The sequence below is a fragment of the Haemorhous mexicanus genome, chromosome 1, assembly GCF_027477595.1.
Source record: "Haemorhous mexicanus isolate bHaeMex1 chromosome 1, bHaeMex1.pri, whole genome shotgun sequence".
Lineage (NCBI taxonomy): Eukaryota > Metazoa > Chordata > Aves > Passeriformes > Fringillidae > Haemorhous > Haemorhous mexicanus.
Window position 1 is genome coordinate 86,431,885 of NC_082341.1, and position 18,402 is coordinate 86,450,286.

Below are 18,402 nucleotides of genomic sequence, written 5' to 3' on the forward strand. Positions count from 1 at the left end.
GGTATTGCTTTATGTGGGTGGGAAAAAAATATTATTGCCTATAGATAAAGGGCCTCATCTGAGTAACTCCCAAGTTCTTCTGCTTGATTTTATTCAAGCAGCAATTTAATTTGAAAGAATATCTGTTCTTGCTGGTCACATTGCCAGTCCTCTGCATCACCAAACAGTCCTGCCTTCAAACACTGTTGCATACTTTGATATATGCAAGGATCTATTGGATACTTCTATATAATTTTTGGATTCTTGATATATACTCCAATAAGGTAGCAACTTAATTTTTAGATACTGTTGCTGCTGGGAGAAGTTCATTTTCTCACAGATAAGAGAAGTAGATTAAGATATTTTAGGCATGCATGAAAGCTGGCAGAACTATCAACGTTTCTCTACTAATTTATTAAACACTACATCACCTCCCTATTTATAGCTTAAAGTGTATTTCTGTCCATTCACTTGGATGATTTTAATATGTGGAAGTGTATGGTTTGGATGTAAGAACCATTCTGAATGATGCACAGTAACAGAAAGCAGACTTAAATACATCTAAGAATGTCTTAAATACACATAATAACTTTTAAAAATGGCAAAAATTAGGAGGCAGGAATTTTAAAGGGCTTACACACAGAAAGATTGTTTGCTATGATCAGGCCTGGTTACTCACTCACAAAATTCTTCTGTCTTAATTAATTTTCAAAAATGTGGGTGAGGCTGGAGGCCTTTTGTATGCCACTGGCCTGGTCTGCCTAGGAAGGAGACCCTCGGGAGGAGCTGGACTTGCTTTGCTAGCAGCAGCTGCGGGACAGGACACAGGCAGTGCCTCCAGACTCTGCAGGATTCTGCCTACTGGGCAGGTCACTCTGCTGCCAAACCTGCTTGCACAGACTGTCTGCAGGCTGCTCCTGGTGGATCTGCCTGTAACCAAGGGGAGAGAGCAATGAGCTATTACATAATTGCAACAGTTTGAGATCACACATTTAGAATACTATATTTATATTGTTCCAAGTTGGGAAATTCACATTACACCCACTCTTTTATTATAAATAAAGGTTTATTCTACTGAAGAAAATTTTAAAAGGCTAAATTGATCATATTTAAGCAAGCATGGCCTCTAAAGAGTTGATGTTAAGTATACTCAAATTAAATAGAAAACCTCAGATTAAGAGTCATATTTGAGAAGGAAGATATAATTGAGAGTGACAGAGGCATTTAAGGAAGATTTGAGGAAATAATAAAAAACATGAAAATAAATAGCCCACTGTAACTCTTCTCCCTTTGATGAGTACAAATCATGCATCAAAAGATCAGGCTACTCTTAGTCTCATCTGGGAAAATCTTTTCTATCAAGTTCATTTTCTTTCTGGTTTGAGGTCTTGGTCCTCCACTTGTTCCCATTATGTGGTACTTAAGCTCTTTTGCAAGTAAAATCAAGAGTTCCAAAGCAGAGAAACTTAGGTTAGTCCAGAGTATTTTCTTTGACTGATGTACGTGCAAAATACACCATGACTGTGATCTATGCTGAATTTTGTTCATTTTACTTGTAGCAATTTTCTAAAACTAATTTATTTTTAAGTAAAAAAGAATGAGAGACTGTCCTAGGTTGACTATATGATGCTTTTATCCCCAGTTGTCTTGTTCTGTTTGTGCTGAATAGTAAGTTTTGCACCTTTGAGACTTGTTCCAGAGAGTGAAGGGGGCAGAGAAGAAGCGTGGAGCTTGTTTTCAGACACTGCACTCACTCCTCCGCATTCCTGCTCCTGGACTGTTGTCTGGGGATGGACAGACAGCGGGACAGAGTTCTCCTTTGTTTTTATTTAGTTTAGCTAGCTGAGGTAAAGTTTCCTGGACTGTGTTTTTTTTTCATTTTTCCCTCTCCTTTGGCCCTGTTTAAGCTGCTGTGGACTGAACACCAGAGGAGCACCCGGACTCACACCTGAGCCGCACCAGGCTGGGCCTGGGCTGCGGCACTGCCAGCGCCGGAGGGACTGATGAGAGACTGAGTGAGCTGAGCTGCAGCCCGGGAAGGGACTGTCTCAGTTTGTCATCTCTTTTGGAGCAGCAAGGGGTTTTATTGTTTAATATTGTTTAGGTTTTATTGTTTAATAAACAGGTTTTTTCCACTTTTCTCCGAAGAGGTATTTTCTCCTGGACTGTTGGGGGGAGGGGCCAATTGAATCTGCTTTCCTAGAGGAGCCCCTTTGGGGTTCTCTCCCAAATTTGCCCTGAACCAGGACAGAGACTAATGCTAACTCCATGGAGCACTCTTGTAATATTGAGTATGAATGGAATCTAGCTTGAAGGGCATGGACTTTATCATAAAGGCTATCAACTTTCTGCACCACTTGGCCAAGGATCTGTGGGGAGCTGATTAACACAACTGACACAGATGGTAGAGGTTTGGTCCAAGCCATACACATATTGAGAATAAAGTAACAGATGATTGCTTACAAGGTGGAATTGAGAAGCCAGTTCAAAATTATAAATTCCTTGGGATACTTAATGATATTTGAAGGTACATTTACAACAATTTCAGCTTAACTTAAAATATTGGACAATAATTTTTTGACAATCCATCTTGTGGTTTTAAGTACCTTAATCATTCCTAAAATGGGGACAGAACCACTGTACCTCTCTCACATGAAGCTAGTTCTATTTTTGAAATATAGACCTTGGAAACTGTACAACTCTGCACTATGCGAGTAACTACTACAGCTTACTCTCACAGAACAGTTGGGGGAACCTTGAATGCATCGGATCAGATGAGCATGTAATGCAAATACATTTAAAGTAAATATATTTTTAGGTAAAATGACTTATAATGATTACAGTGTTTGCTAAATCTACTCTTTGCAGTCTCCAACCAGACTTTGTTAGTTTGAATTCTTGCTTACTAATTCTCTTTGTTTTATAGCTTTCCTTTCTTTTCCTTTTTTTTTTTTTTTTTTTTTTTTTAATGGCTGGTCATCCCAGGACAAATGTGTTTTACAAAAGCTAGCAAAAAAGCAGGGAACTGCTTAATATAAAGCAGTAAGAATGGGGAATGCAAGGTCAATAGTTGTCCTTCTCTTTACAGGATGTAGAACATTTAAATCTTGTCTGCTTGGGATTGCTGTTTCTTTCTGGGACAGATAAATATCACCCTGAAGTTGAGTGGTCTTCAAAAAAAATAGAAGAGAAATTTCTCATCAATAGAAAATAATCTGCTGAATAATTTGGGAACTTCCAGGAGGTATCAGATAGTTGGAAAATGGTCCTTAAGCCTAACTTACTTTTGCCACTCTTCTAAAATGTTGACTAGTACACTAAGCTCAACTGCCTGAGATTGGCTTACAAGATAGAGCAAAAACTTTCCACGAATTTTAATGGGATGCTAGCATGAAAAAGCTGTGAATACGAAAATATAATTGTGTTTATTTTCATTAGAAGGAAGTAAAATGCTTAGGGATGCTCTCTAGGGAACCAAAGACAGATATCAGTCTGAGGATCAATCTGGGTTTTTGCAGATTGCACTATACTCTGACGATTACATTTATTCACTCAAAGAGTGAATAGAATGGCTTGGGTTGGAAGTGACATTAGAGATCACCCACTTCCATTCCCATTGCTGTGGGCAGGCCACCTTCCACTAGATCAGCCTGATCTGAACTCCATCCTACCTGCCCTTAAACATTTCCAGGGATGAGGCATCCACAGTGTCTCTGGGCAATCTGTTCCCGTACCTGACCACCCTCATAGTAAAGAATTTCCTCCTTACATATAGTCTAAAACTACTCTGTTTCAGTTTTAATCCATTCCCCCCATGTTCTGTCACTTCATGCTTTTGTAAATAGTCCCTCTCCATCTGTTCTGTAGGCTCCCTTCAGGTACCTGAAGACCTCAACTAGGTCCCCCCAAAGCCTTCTTTCTCCAGGGCCAACAATCCAAACTGTCTCAGCCTTTCCTCACGGGACAGGTGTGCCATCCCTCTAATCATCTTGGTGAACCTCCTCTGGACTTGTTCCAAAAGATCTATCCTTTCTGTGGTGGGAATGTCAGAGTTGGATGCATCGTGGGGGGTCTCACACCTGGTTAATTATTCATTATGTGCATCTAATTCTGTGTTTGGAAGTTTAAATAATAATAGAGGTAGAATTGTACCCAGAGAGGTATAAAAAATTATGAGCTGTATGTTTTTTTAGGGAGAAGGAACATATTTTCCTTTTTACACAATGAAAATGCCCTAACAAAACTGTGTCAGTTTTGGTCACAACCTCATTTTAGAATCTGAAAAGGAAAATTTACCTCAGACTGTTGCTGAAGTACATGCTGAACTTGGATAGATGTTTCACGGTGCCACCCAGCTATTTCTGTGTGATTCTTAACTCACAATGGGTTCTGTAGTGTTATAGAGACAGATATATCTTTCAGAAAGTGTTCTGGAAGGATTTTAAATATTTTAGGCTTAACAGGACCCAGAGGGTATGGATTTGGGTTAGGTAAACCTGTAGGGGGTTTCATGACAAACCACTAATGAGGACTGTCTACTGCAGATAGAATTTTAGCTTTTTTCTCCTGACTGAAAGTTTGTTGTATAATAGAAGAATAAAAGCTAACTGTGTAAAAGACATTTCATTCCTAATCAATAATCAAAGAGGTTTATTCCTAATCAATAACATAAGAAAAGACCTTTGGCAAGGCAAACATATTCATTTGCCCTGCTGCACTTTTTCACTTCTTCCTAAGTTCCATTCTGTAGTGCAGTCGGAAAAGATTTTTTTGTTAATATATGCAAAATCACAGTTGCAGCTGATCTTGAATATGCAGAAAATGCTACAAAAAACATCTGTGGCAAGTAAAAAACAAACTGTCAGGTCACTGATTAGAAATTCATTGTCAGATTGAGCTGTTTTTACTTGTCTCCAGATCAACTGCAGGGGATGTTTCTCCTGGGTTTCTATTTAATGGATAATTCTATACTCCAGTACACTTTTTAGAAAATAAAATGCAATTTCCAAGCCTCATTTGAAGACATTGTGTCCTTTTCTGAATTACTTTTCTCCTCATTGCTGATTAAATATCTCTGTGTTTTGTCTGATTCTTTCAGTAATGTTCATCTACAACACTTATGACATCATCATTGCTTTCATGATAATGAAACACATTGTCACCAGAACTGGCCTGTGAAATAGCCTTAATTGTCCTAAATGCTACATCTGGGACAATGGCAAGTAAGGATGAGCAGCTGATTGGGAAAAGTAATTTCTAAGTCTACAAAACCATGATAGTCAATGAGGAACAGAAATGGCTATGAAACAATTTAAGGGAATATGAGCAGGCTTTCTGATAACTTCACAAGTTTAAAAAAGGACATGTCTATATCTTGGTGGTAAACCACATTAGTGAGGTAGGTTTGGTGTTACTCATGCAAGAAGTGGAAAGATTTTCTACCAATAGCTACAGGTTTTCCACATCACATGGCACCACACCTCTTGAGGGAAGAATCGGCCTCTGTTCTAATGGATGGTGGTTCATTTTCAGCTCTTGGTCTATTCTGGCTGGTTTTGGAATATATTTGCATTTTAAAAGTATATTATTTTCTCCTAATTACAGGCTTCTGTAATTCAATTAATTTATTTCCCCCCCTTTTAGGATTTTGTGTTACCTGTGTTTATATCTTAATATATCTGAGTCTGTTAGCAATAACATGAAGCCCCATTGCTGTTTTTCTTTAAGCAATATGATCACTCTCTATTCTTGAAGTAAATTAACAGTGCTGGCAGGTATATTAGATTAGAGAGTGCAATATAAATGTGTACCTATAGGAATAGTTTAGACTTTCTTCTTCAATAAACTTCAAGAAGTTCCTTGTGGATGGTATAACTGATGTGATTTTCTGTAACAAAACTTAGAAGGCAGAGTTTCTTGCTCACAAATATAATTTAGAATATGAAATGGCTATTAGAAGAGAAGATGCAAAATTGAATAGCAGTACATGAAATATTATTACTATGTACATTTATTAAGTTGCTGTTTGCTCAGTAGAAACACCTCTGCAAACTATTACAAACTTACTGATTTCTTTTTGAGAACAATTTTTCTACTAACAACTACAGCAGGCCTAGATAATCTAAATCTTCCAAAATTGTGGCAATTTTAAACCAGCTTTTGTTCTAGTCAGCTAGAAATATTAAATATTTTTAAGGATGTGTTAAAGACATTTCCCATCTTCACCTCTTTGGAATAACTCTAATGCCATACAAATGCATGGAAATCTACAAATCACATTTCAGTGCTTGGTGTGGTAAAGGCAAATGTGACATAAGGGATGTAGTTTTAAGTGATGTATTTCAGTGGAAGGTGATGGCCAATATATGTGAGATACCCATTTCTACCTGAGAAGTAAATGGTATTTATACAGATAAAACATCAAAATACAAATGGGCAGGCAGTTAAAACATCTTGAGCTTAACTTTGAGCATTTAACTTTTCAAGGAAAGTTAAGTCTGCTAATTAGAGAAAATCTTGAAAATTGTGGAAAAGGGGGTGGCAATTTTTATGAAAAAAAGTTTTTTTTAAAAAAATATTTGCTTTTATTTGGCAAAAAGATGTTCAGTGTGGGAAAGGCTTTTCCAAGAGGAATGTGAAATAGGAATAACTAAGATACTTTGAAGACAGAACTTGATTTATGAAAATCCTAGCACGGTCACTGTTACTACAATGACAGAATATGAGCCTTGATAACCATTATAATTCTATGCTAATTCTGGCCTTCTTCTTTTGTAAATTAAAGGGAGTACCACCACAGATTTCTTCCCTCTGTTCTTCTGCTACAGGTGTGAGAGCATGTGTTTCAGCAGGGCACTTTGATTCATCTCTGGTCACTCCTTAGTGTCTAAAAACAGAGAGAAGAAAACTGTGGGGTTATACATCTTTGGGAATCATGTGTTTATATCATTTTGATTGTTCAAGACAGTTTTGAGGTGATAGTCAGGCAGGTTCAGACTCCTACTGAACTAAAAGATACCACAAAATGATTGAAAATACCCCTAAATTCATGTTTGGATGTTATTCAGTGTCCCTATTAAAATTCAGATTTTGTTTCACATTTCTTCTTATGGTTCTCTAATCTCTGTATTCTTCTATGAAGAATAAACCTAATATTATTTGAATTTATCATTATTTCACATTCTTCTGGTACAAAATTATTCCATTAGCTCAGTGCGAGGAATATTCAATTCCTTAAACTGTAGGACTCCTTGTACTCAAAGCGTAGTACGTCGGCACTGGCATCACATCTGATGTAGGAATTTTGGCAAGTAATGATTAATTTATTTAATTTTCCTCTTGCAAGTTCTATGCTTAGGAAACAAAAAGGTAACACTGCATCTTAGCATAACTGGTAATAATGATATTTGAGACATTTGGATTAAAACTATAAGTTGAAATTGGCATTGCAGAGAGTCTTAGAAAATCGTAATATGATATTGCTGGTTAATATATAAAAATGGTTTTGTTTTAATTTATATTTTAGTGTGATGAATGTGACATTACTGTTAAGTAATTAATAACTGTTGGGGAAAAATATGAAAACTCATTTTCTCTTACAGATATGTTTCTTTTAAACTATTACTACTTTTAACCAACTACTTCTTTGTGCTGTCTAGGGAGAAACCACAGAAGAAAGGCAAGGCTGTTTTTCAAGGATCCAATGCATACCATAGCATATCTCCCATATTCTGACAGGATTCCCATTGTGACTGATTTGTCAGGAACAGGCAGAATTTGAGGACTTGCTGTCCAGAGACAGAGGCTTGCTTGTAGCCAGGGCTCCAGCATTATCATAGACCATAGAATGGTTGGAATCTTTAAAGATCATTTACTTCTACCACCCTGCCATTAGCAGGAGCATCTTTCAAAAGACTGGGTTGCTCATGTTGACCCATTCAACATTACCTTGAACTTAAGAAACTTGTTCATAAAAGTCATAGTACTGAATCCAACCTACACACAGACTTGCTAGTCTAATGCATACCCTTAGATGCTGGTACCTTATGAGATCAGAGAATGATAATTTAAAATGTATTTTCTAAAATAATTGATTGATATTTGAGGTCAATAAGTATTAGGTTCCAGCCTCTTTTGCAAAATTGGAGCTGGTTTTTTTTGATGATATTAATCAAATAAATAAGTCATGTTACTCCAAATGTACTAGGCATAATCCCAAGGGAGTATCAATTCATTGCAAACTATTTCCTCTTTCTAGAAAAAACGTAATTTTAAGGATATGAAACCTCAGTCCTTCCAAAATCAAAAATAATACCATGCCCATAGTGAATTAGTAAGTTCACTGACATTATTTCTTTGATATATTATGAAAGATGAGGTTTTATGATCAAATACATTCTTGATCAATTTATTTCATCACTTACCACCTAATTGTTTCATTATGACATTTTGTCCCCCCTCAAGATGAAACAATTGATTTAATATACTGTATAAAATGACAGTGTTTCTCAAAAAGTTAATCAAACTATTGTCAGCTGATGTCTGAACTACTGCCCTGCAATTAATATATGAGATGTTCAAAATATCAGTTAGAAATTACTCTCCTTGATAAATTCTTCTTATTTAAATACGTTTACTGGAACTTTATGAAGTAGTACTCTGCAGTGGAGAGACTTAATCCTTTTAAGTTCCATTTTTAAAAGTTCAAAAGCACAACTACATATTGCTGATATTCATCAAGATATAAATTAAATGCTCTGAATCTTTGAGTGTCCAATAATTTAATATTTATCAGTGGCAACCAGATATTTTTCTAAAGTACCCCGTCTGCCTCATTGAAAGGGGAAGCAAAAACATTCTTATAGTTTAAAAAATGCCACTTACACTTCCAGAAGTAATTTGTTAGTGACTTTATCCTGAGTTTTCTTCTGTATTTTCTTGCTAGGATGACAGAATAAAGATCAAATAAATTTAAATGACTGATAATAAATTGATAGATGAAATAGAAATATTTAGCATTTCAAAAAAGCAAAATTATAGTTAGAGTGATTTGGAACCAGTATCTGTAGCTTTACTATTGCTTTAAGAAGACTTACAATAAGTAATTTTGCTTTAAGTGATCTCTGATTTTATTTTAGATTTGTATTTTGCTTTAGGAAAATTTCTGTTCTGCAAACGTTTTTTATATGACATGATGTTCTGATATCTTACTAGAAAGAGATTCCAGGGGGAAAAATAAAGGAAAGATAAATTTAACCCTAATTAAGAATATTGTGAGAATTTTCAAGCCCTCCAGGACCTGGAGATGCCCCTCTTCCAGTGCACACACTCACAGAGGCTACCAACATGGCCTCACACACAGGCTGTCAGAGATGGAACAGTGTCCCCAGGTAGAGCACTGCCCCCAGATAGATCCTTCTCCCATTGCTTGCACTTACATCCCCATACACCCTCGTTTCTCCCATTGCTTCCTAAGGGATCTGCATCCCAAAGTTTCTCCTCCATGCACTGTTGCACATACTTTTTAGTGCCTGTACAAATACACACTCTGTCCCTCCAACCTTGGGCAGCTAGACCTGGGGGCATTGTGGCCACCACTGATTCTCCAGTCCCTGGAATTTAGACCCTGAAGAAAACATACCACAGGTATAACCTCCCTGCCTAAGTAGGGTTGTCCCTGAGGGCACAGGTCGGGATTGCATCCAAATAGTCCTTGAATATCTTCAGCAATGAGGAGTGCACAACCTCTCTGGGCAACCTCTTCTAGTGTTCAGTCACCCACTCAGGAAAGGAGTCCTTCCTCAAGTTCAGGCAGAACTTCCTGTGCAACAGTTGCCTCTTACCCTCATCATTTCTTCACTAACAGATGATTCATGCATTGGAATAGATTGAAAATGCATCTGAATGTTTTAATCTTGGATTTATGGGCTGGAGATGGCCTTTGCTCCTCTCTGCTGCAAATGTGCATCACAAAATACTGTTAACTTTAGGTGCAGTTGCTGTACAATGGTAGCGGTTGTCATCCTCAATCATCTCTGTACTATGTATTTCATAAATCCAGTCTGAAGAACCATTTCCTGCTCCAAATCACTTTTATTTCAACTCCAAAGAACAAGTAGCACACAAGAATAAGCAATGTGTAACACCGAATGCGGGTTTAGCTCTCTTAATTTTAGATCTAGTCATTACCATAATAGATTTCATTTGTGTATCTCTCTGTGAACCATGACAGCAAATCTCTAACAAAGGTGCTTCAAAAGATGCATGAGTAGGGCAAGACTCTGCTAATGGATGTCTTTGTACAGCTTAATGACTCTGACAGATGAGCTTTAGAGAATCATGTAAGGCCACTTAAGAGGTTACTGTTCTGCCCCCAGCTGTCTGCCAAATCCTCTGCTAATTGCTACCACCCACAAAATTAGTAGAAGTAGAAATAATGTGAGCTGATTCTTTATCCCTAATAAAACTGCATCAGTTGAGCCTGTAGCTTATGAAAAAAACTTTAAGCTGGCACTGCTCGTTTGTGCCATACTTACAAAGCAATTTCTCACCCAAAGATAGGTATGAATCTTCATAGTGGTGCTATGCAGTTTCAAATTTAAACCTGACAGTAGAAAGTGAAATTGAACAGTACATTACATTTGGGAGTTTTGTGGGGTTTTTTGGTTGTTTGTGGTTTTGGGCTTTTTTTTTTTTTTTTTGGGGCGGGGTGGGGGGGTTGGTCATTAAACAGATATGATCAAATACAGAATCATATAACCACAGAAGGGTTTGGGTTGGAAGGGACCTTTAAAGTATTCACAGCTTAAAGACAAAGTAATTTTTTTCCTTGCCATTTATTTTTCCATAGTTAAAAGTAACCAGATTGTCTTCATGATATACTTCTTGACTGCTCTTAAGATACTTGCATGGTTAGAGTGTTACTGTGAGAGGGGTTATCAAAGTGACATTGCAGTACCTTTTGTTTTCTCCTTTTCTCTTGATTATGATAGGTTGCTGTAAATGTAGCAGTCATAACAAAATTACACCGTAACTTGATCTGGATAGTGTTTCAAAAGGTAATTATTCTTACAGCTAGAGCACCACAATTTTGTATTTCAATAAGAAATAGGACCTGCCTGATGGGATTCATTTGGCATAGTTTTTCAAAGTAGTTTAAATTATGGTACTTTGAAGCAGTTTGAAAAACTGTTTTCTACCTTGTTTGATCTAAATAGTTGAAAAAATATTGCATTAAAGGGGGTTTTTATTGTTTTATTTTTTATGTAATCATGACTTCCCCCCCCCCCCCCCCCCCCCCAGTGTCTTCTTACTAACATATACCTAGTTTTTGGTGAAACAAAGTCTTTAAAAGTGGTCTTAAATCTCAGTGGCCAGACTCACACCATTCTAGCTGAATGAACAGTTATTTTCTGACTGTGGATCCCTTGTGCCCTCAGCCTATTTCCTGAGATAAGCATTTCATAACTAAGACTAAGTAGACTGTAGACTGTTCTAAGATCTAGTGTTTAGCTGGATTTAATGTTTATTCCTCCTAAAGGTTCTCAGTTTGCATCGGTTTTTTCAGTGAACTCAGTAACTGAAAGTCTTTGATATTAGATTGACCGGAATGTTGCTTGCTGTAGAAGATTTCCAGCCCTATTTGCTCAAACTGCAAACACTTTGTAGATTTAAGTTTTCTTAACACTTTGACCATCTGCAGTTCTTCATGCCGAATCTCTCTATCAATTCAGCTTCTTCATGGTACTTTATTGCACCCAAAAATTGCAGCTGTAGTATTTTTAGCATGGGTAGCAACTTTATTATCTATAAGGTCTCAGCTGAGACTCAATACTGAAAATAAGTCATCTTATTCAATAGTCATGCTACATTCCCATTTAAAATGGAAAATGTAATAAGACAAGATTGACCATGACCTTTAATTTTCCATCCACAGAACACAATGATTTTTCTGAAAGCAGATTTTTTTATTGGGTAACAAATATTCCTGAGCAATATTGTGATATTGAGAAGATTTTTAATGGAAAAGGATTGCATAATGTTATTAACGGCATTCTGAAATGAATGTCTATATATATTGTTGTTGTGCATCAACCCTTCCACGCAATAGAATTTTTAGATTTGCCTGTGAAATTTATATAGTGGACAGAGCTAGGAGCTCTGTTCCCTAGATAGGAGCTGTATAGGACTTCAAAATCATGCCAGTGTTAAAATCAAAATCATGAGTTATATGTATTTAGAATTTAAACAAAAATCAAGGAGTAAGACAGTAATCACATTTATTGGATGGTAGACTGAGTGTAGAAAACCTTGTTTTCCAAGTCCAATAAAAACTGATCACAAAAAGGCTATTTAAATATTTTGAGATAAACCCTCCATAAAGGTGAAAGAAAAAAAACTATCAATGTCATAAATGCTAATGTAGTCCTATTTCACAATTTTTTGTCCATAAATTTATAGATGTTATACAAATTGCCATTTCTAATGAGAGATTATAATTCAAATTTCCTGAAATTGAAATATGTGAAAATAAGTTTGTGCTTTTGTAGTCCATAATTATCCCTCTGAGAGGTCAAGGACCAAATCCAAAATTCTGAAATACCCCACAAGTTAATGCACTGCAGGAATACAGATGGACTCTGCATGAGTAGCTGACTGATAAAACGATTGCACAAGCCAATGCATGACATGTTTAATGCAATATGTAGGCATAAATCAAAGTCTGGTGCAGCAATATCTGTAGCTCTGGCAGATGTTTCAGAAGCACTGCACTACAGCAAACAAACAAGGAAGAGACCCAGTTGTGAGTCTTTTTGATATAAATGAGAGGAAAGTAGTGAAGCAAGGCAAATTCTCCCTTTTCTACCCTCTAGGCAACAAATGTCTCAGAAGCCCAAATCTCAGTACATGAAAAGTAACTTTGAATTTCGGAAAGATCCAACTCATGCAAAGAAGTTTTACAAAGTAGTTCCACAAAAAATGGTATGATTCATACTAAGCTATCAATTGAGTTTGCTTGAGAAACAATAAATCAGCTTTTAGGCTTTTGTTTATCGGGCTTCTACTAGGCATAGAAAACATCATTGTAGAGAGAAAAAAATGGAAGTTTGAAAAGATTCTTTGATCTGGCGATGCATTCTCTGTTTGGTTGTACACAAACCTTGTGGATTGATTCATGAAAATTGACGGTAGTTCAAAGCCTTTACTTTGTTCAGTTGAGGTTTATTCTTTAACATTTTGTATAACTATAAAGGAAATATCTAGAGTAAGGAAATTATCTGAGTTTTCTATATAGTCAGTGCTGAGAGAATAAGACTTTTTGAAGTCATATCTACTTAGTACTGAAATAAGGGCATACCATAAATAGATTAAATCATCATTAAAATAGAAACTTTCTCCTACTCTATGACAGACTAGTTGATTAGCTTGGACCAGTTACTTATCTCTTAGAGGGCTAAATTTAGATGACAAGATTTATACCATAAGTTTCACTTAGAAATATGAGGCAGTCTTCCCTCAAGAAGACTAGCAGCCAAATCAAATCAGGCCCTGGAATTATTTTCTTCAGTGTATGAATAAGAAGAAACACTATTAAACTCTTAAACTCTGGCCAAGGTCAACATCAATGCTTATTAATTAGTACTCCTAAATACTTTGTATAAGCTCTCTGTTTCTGAAGCCCAAATAATTTCCTTAAAAGTATATGGATGTGGTCCTCCAGTATCTTAGGAATTCGACTTTGAATTTTCAAGTTTCGTACTCTGCTTTACAATTTTACAGGATTTGTACGCTTCCCTGCTTTCCGTTTTTAAACATTACATTTTGTAATAATTATGTATAATAGCCAGATGACAGTTAACCAGGAGCCATTAATTTTAGAATCCTCTTCCGCTTGGAATTCAGCATAGCCTTTGACACTTCTCCTACAGCATTCTTCTGGAGAAGCTGGCAGGCCATGGCTTGGACAGGTGTGCTATTCTCTGTGTTAAAAACTGCCTGGATGGAGGGACCCAGAGAGTAGTGGTGAAAGGAATTGCATCCAGTTGGTGGCTGGTCACTAGTGGGATTCCCCAGGGATATGTGTTGGGTCCAGTCCTGTTTAACGTTTTTGCAGATGATCTGGATGAGGGGATCGATTGCATACTCAGTCAGCTTGCAGGCGACATAAGTTGGGTGCAAGTGTTGATTTGCTGAAGGGAAGGAAGGCTCTATAGAGGGATCTGGACAGGCTGGATCCATGGGCTGAGATCAACCAAATGGGTCAACAATCAGAGTAGCAGGTCCTGTGCTTTAGTCACAAGAACCCCAGGCAGCACTACGGGCTGGGGGCAGAGTATTTGGAATGGAACATGAGCCAGGAGTGAGCATGGGTGGCCAGGGCACTGAATGTCTTCTTGTATTCAACACTGGTAAGGCCACATCTTGAGTCTTGTGTTTGATAGTTTTTGGCCTCTCATTCAAGAAAGACATTGAGGTGCTGGAGGTTCCCAGAGCAGGGCAACTAAGCTGGTGAAGAGTCGGGAGACTAAGTCACATAATGAGCAGCTGAGAGAAGTTATTTCTATGATACCAGTGTGTTTAAGTCTGATAGCTTTAAAAAATATCTACAGTTATGTCAGTATAATAATGTTTTATCTTCACGGAAGTGTGGAAATTCTTAGCTAAATTTGAGTAGCTTTTTTTCATGGTTTTACCCAAGTCAGCAACCAAGCCCCATGCAACCTCATGGTCACTCACATGGAAAGAGAAAGAGAAAGGCAAAAGCTGGAGAACTTATGTGTCAAGATAAAGACAATTTAATAAGAAAATCAAATCTACACAACCAAAGCAAAACAAGGAATTAATTCACTGCTTCCCATAAGCAGGCAGGTACTCAACCATCCCTAGGAGAGATGAGCCCCATCACTCATACTGGTTACTTGGGAAGACAAGCTCCATCACCAAATGTCCCCCCAATCCTTCTTCATTCTTCCCCCCACTTTATATACTTATCATGACCTCATATGATTTGGAGCATCCCATTGGGCAGCTGGGGTCACCTGTCCTGGCTGTGTCTCCTCCCAACCTCCCATGCATCCCCCCCAGAGCCCCCTCACCAACGTGGCAGTACCAAAGCAGAAAAGGCCTTGGCTCTGTGTAAACCATGCTCAACAACAGCAAAAGCCTCTCTGTGTTATCAGTTCTGGCCTGTGTTCAGCACAAATACAAAACACAGCCCCATATCAGCCACTCTGAAGACAATTAACTCCACCCAGCTGAAACCAGCACACTTGCCTTTCTTAGGCTGCTGCATCTCTCCTTAAGGATGATGTGATACGTTAGGTGCTCATTCAATCCAATGCTTGAACTCAGCTGATGATTATGAAAAGTCTAATGGATATTTGGGTACAGTCTTGCCCAGGATGCAAACATAAATGACTTTTAGGACTTCTAAACTGACTATGCATTTTAAGGCAGGTGTTTTTACTCCTTTGTAAAGTGCTTTCCCTCCTCCTTCTTCTAAGGTTCTCAGCTTCATGTGCTGCCTCTCCCCAGCTGAGAGCTGAGCACAATAGAATCTGGTTTTAAAGGGACTTCTAAAGTCTTCTAAAAGGACTTTCACTTCTAAAAAGTGAAATCTAATTTATTGCTCTAAACCATGAAAGGTGGCTTAAAAGTGTCTAAAGATTTTTTTACTTGCACTTTGCATTGTTCTTTAAAAGTTAGCTAATGTATTTTATTAATATCGCAGTTCTCAGACTCTGAGAAAACCAGCTTTGCAATTTTCTGAGGCCTAGTCCTGAAAGATAAAATCATTCTATCAAAAATGAGAAAAGGGAAAGGAAAATTAAAATGACGCTCATCCTCAGGCCAAGATGACAAAAGACAGAAGAAATTCTCAAGGCTTTCTTGCATTTTGCAAATGAAACTAAAAAACATACCATTAGGGAAAAAGTGATATACACAAATTCCATCAAGAGAAATTGTTTTCTGAAATGCAAGCATGGAGCCAGTAAATAACAAAAGATATGACATTTCAAGTGGTCAGAGTATAATTTTCCCTCACATTTGATGTTTGCTGAAGCAGCCTATTTTATATACATGTTCCTGAGCTAGTCATAGATAGTCAGAGGGAAAAGTCTTTGAAGACCTTCATACAGGATTTGCATAGGTTTAACTTTGATACCTAAGCTCTTTTATGATCTCTTTCTTCCCCAAACTGCTATATAGCAATGAATTTTCCTTTTGCAAGTATGCACATAGTAACCTAACACTGTTTGGTGCCTTGCTGTTTGTCTGAGATAATCTGGCCACGTTAGGATTCCAAGGAAGAGATCTTCCAGGTTAGGAACTTCAGTTTAGTCTGTTAAATGTCCCCTTCAAGTAGCAAGTTTAACTCTACTCTATAAGCAAAGAAAAAATAATTCATCTGAGATGCTAACATTCTTGACTGACTAAGTGGATTTTAACTTACCCTCTCCTTGCACTACAGTAACAAGCATTCATTATTTCAAGTATATTACTAGAAAGTATGTGATCCATAAAAGATATTGATTTAGTAGGACTATAATGAATAGAATTTCCAGATATAATTTAGACAATTACGTTTACTAGAAGAAAATTGCATGCTGTGAACAATTCATTACTTTTAAAAAAAAAAGTGCTATACCAATATGTAAGCAAGCAAATATACCTTAAGTTGTTTGCTGAAATCGAACAATTTTTGTTTGATTCTGTTTACACAGAAATTTTCCATGTAAAAGTTTTGACTTTGCAGGATAAATGTTTGCTGGGAAGGTGGAAGGGTAAGAATGCTCCAGCAGTCCAACTATAAGGATATTCACCTTGGAGGTAGGTTCTCAAGTTTCAGTTCCTCTTGCAAATAATATTTATGCACTAGTACAAGTCAGAGTAATTTCAGTAAAACTGGCTTAGACTGCTTACAAATCTGTTCTTCAGAAAATCTTATCCAGTCTCTTGAAGGAGATGTTTGACCATAGAGTTTATACTTTAAATTGGAAGGATTTCATTTAATTTTTTTTTTAAATGAAATTTTTCCTGTTAGTGCAGTTTGTGAGAGGGAACAGGACCAGTTGAAGGGGTTGTCTAGGAAGAAGTTATGTAACTTTGAATTTTGGCAGTGCAAAGCTGATATTTGGATACAACTGATACTAACTCCCAGGTGTTACCACAGAAATTATTTTTATCCGAGAGGGCTGCAGGATACACTTCCAGACTTGGCATTATATCTGACTGGTTTAGTAAAGTAAATTTGGCTGTCAGAGAAAGCTGAAGCTGTATGGCACACCTGAGCCCTGTACGGGGACATTGGGTACTTCTGGTTGAAATTCTACACGTAAACATTAAAAAAGGAAAAAAAAAAAATTTAAAAAGCTCCCAACCAAATATTTTACTTCCACTTGAAACTTTGGAAACATTAACTGACCTTTGACTATAACAAAGACCTGAGATATCCAGGACTATGTGTACACAGCAGATGCTTGCATTTCACAGTGTAATTTTCGTCTCTCCAATATGTCATGTTCTTAAAAGGTGTGTTCCTATTCCCAGTGTCCTCATTGTGCCTGTTCTTGTAGAAGCCAAACTCTCTTCCCCAGGTTTAGCAGCAGCTTCCAGGCCAGTCTAAGTCAAGGGGATCCCCATGGTGGCTCAGTGACAGCTCTTCAGTGAGGTGTCAATCCCCCGCTCTAGGTAAGGCACTGGTTTGACGTGCAGAACTGCAGGCTGTCCCCAAACAAGTAAAAACACTTATTAATACAAAACATAAGTACAATGGACAACTGTAGTTTTCTTCCACTCTTGTCACAGCTATAGCTGTACAATATTCCTGAGTAGTTCCTGAAGAATGTGGTTAATAGCTGTTTTTGCTAATAAGATCCACAAGTAATGTTGAAAATTTCATTGCTAATACAAGAATAGATGTGCATCACTTATGAATGTATATAATGTGGTTTTATATCTAATGCTTCTAGATTTTTATTTATGCCTTTGTGTAAACATGTGCTTTTCATATCTTCGTCTCTTCATATCTTATCAAAGAAAGTAAATTTATTCCATTAGGAGGCATACATTTATCTAATTACTTCTGCAATTGTCTTTTGCATAAAAATTCCCGTCTATGTGCCATGTGCATGTGTTTTAGCTCCTTTAAGCTAGTTTAGAGCAAGGTGAATAGACAGAGCTTTAATAATCTCCAAGAAGGCAAAATTATAATTGTTCTACCTGTTTTGAAAGATAGATTTAATAAAATTACCACCTTTTTTCTCTTACTTATGAGGGACATATCTTTAAAATGTTGCTTAATTAAAAATCCCAGGGTTTTTTGTGTTAGTGGTTTTACTTGCCTTAATCACACTACAAAGCAGACACTGAATGGTAGATAAGTTTTTCGGAATCTACACTTGCTAGTAGAATTTTTTTCAT